The sequence below is a fragment of the Octopus bimaculoides genome, chromosome 18 (assembly GCF_046866305.1).
Source record: "Octopus bimaculoides isolate indiv1 chromosome 18, ASM4686630v1, whole genome shotgun sequence".
NCBI lineage: Eukaryota > Metazoa > Mollusca > Cephalopoda > Octopoda > Octopodidae > Octopus > Octopus bimaculoides.
In genome coordinates, this window is record NC_142945.1 from 9,489,104 (window position 1) to 9,491,603 (window position 2,500).

Consider the following 2,500-nt stretch of genomic DNA (forward strand, 5'->3'; position numbering starts at 1 on the left):
AGAGTAAAAAGTTAAGAGAGTATGTGTGGTGTGTGTTTGTGTGAGTGTGTGTGTGTGTGTGTCTGCTTTTGCCCTCCCCCACCGCTTGACAACAACCAGTGTTGGTGTGTTTACGTCCTCGTAACCGAGCGGTTAAGCAAACGAGAACAACAGAATGAGTAGCAGACGGAAGGGAAAAATTACCGGGGTCGATTTGTTTGATTAAAAACCCTTCAAGTCGTTTGCCCCAGCATGGCCGCAGTCCATAGACTGAAACAAGAAAAAAGATGAAAGATGAGAGATGGAAGATGATTAAAGACCAACCGAATGGCTCGTGCGCGTGGATAGAAAGCTGAAAAGTACTGTTTCATATTTTTATGAACTGGAAAGAAGAGCTTACGGCTTATTTACTTTTATTTGAACCAACCCATTTAAAATTTAATGCAAAAATGGAAAAAAAAAAGCAGGGATGCTAAAAGAGAAGTTCTAAAATTTCCAAAAGTTGCTTGTTCTTTGATTTTCCAACACCTGCTGTGCAGGAATTTGAAAGACTTATCAGTCTTTTCTAGTAGGAACTAAAACTGATCAACAACAACTGCTTCGAAAATTATTCCTGTATCAAAGAATTCTTCACAATGGATTTTGCGATGCCAAAGGGACAGACAAGACATATCGATTCACTCGAGTTTGGCATTTAAATTCTAGCAACGCTACGCTGTTTCTTATCTTTGCGTCTTTTATCTTCTAGCTTTTATCTTCTCTGACTCGTTTCAGTTACTGGAATACGGCCATGCTGGGGCACCGCCTTGAAGGGTTTTGTTTTTTTCGTCCAGCAAATCGACCGCAGAGTTTACGTTTGTTTTTTTGTTTTTTGTTTTTTAACACCGGTTCTTTTGGTGGGGTTTTTAAGTCAGGTGCTTATTTTATCGGTCTCTTTGTCGAACCGCTGCGTTTTGGGGACGTAAACAAAGCAACACTGATTGTCAGGCAGTGGAGGGGACAATGATGATGATGATGATAACGACAACGACTATGGTGATGATGATGATGATCATCATCATCATCATCACCATCATCATGACGACGATGATGATGGTGATATTGATGATGGTGGTGGTAGTGATGATGATGACGATGATGATGATGATGATGAAAGGATAAAAAGCAAAGTCGACCTCGGCGGGATTTGAACGTGGAACGTAACGGCAGACGAAATACCACTAAGTGTTGTCGCCCGGCGTGCTAACATTTCTGCCAGCTCGCCGCCTTAATATGGAAAATAATTCTTTCTATTCTAGATACAAGGCCCGAAATTTTGGTGGAGGGGGCCAGTCGATTAGATCGAATCCAGTACGCAACTGGTACTTAATTTATCGACTCCGTAAGGATAAAAAGCTAAGTCGACCTCGGCGGGATTTGAACGTGGAACGTAACGGCAGACGAAATACCACGAAGCGTTATCGCCCAACGTGCTAACATTTCCGCCAGCACACCGCCTTCGCTTCCGCCTTCCCCTTTTATAACCGCTGGAAGGTTCACATGATTTCGACACATCTATATCAAAAAAGAAAACATATTTTATGGCTGGGATATTAAAGACAAATTTATGTTTATACGCAGAATGAAAGCAATATAAAATATATTTCAGTTTCCAATTTTATTTATCTCAGCTAAAAGGTCAACTAGTTAATAGCAGTTTATAGTGTTTAAACATAATTTTCTTATTTCTTGTTCGTGTTATTTGCTTGTTGTTTAGTTTTTGTTTAGTTTTTTTTTGTAAACACAATAAAAGTATAGAAATTTAATGAACTCACTGATTTTTATATCTCGTTTTTTTTTTTGTTTTTTGGGGTTTTCTTTTTTTCATGTATATCTATACAAAAAGATTTTATTTAAAATATAGGAACGAAAATAACATTAGTTTATTATTATTACGCTTGGTGGTATTTGTTTCGGCACTTTACGTTCTGAGTTCGATTCCCACCCAGAGTCGACTTTGATTTTCATCCTCTCGAAATTGATAAAATAGAGTATCAGTCAAGTACTGGAGGCAATAGTTTCAACGAACTGTCCTCTCCTAAAATTTATGACCTTCTACGTACATAACCCACAATTATTATTATTATTATTATTATTATTATTATTATTATTGAGTGAGAGAGCAGTGCATGCCATCAAAGTGACACTGGAGTACAAATATACGAAGCCCATTATACCCATCATGACTACCCGTCTCATAAGGGTACACCAGGCACATGCATCACAACCATATGTGTGTGACATGGTGATCTCATAGGAAGATAAACAGCACATGACCTCGCAGGCGGAGCCCTGTTAGAATTTTCTTCAAGTCGAGTAGACCATCCCGTTCAAATGGTCCCTGAATAAGTGTTGTTTAAGGATGTTGAGCAAAACACCCATGTTTCCAGAGGTGAGTTATTCAAACCCCAAAGAATTCCTCTCAACACATGGCTATGATGCTCCCCCACTACTTCTGCTCGTGATCAGGGAGGCACATATC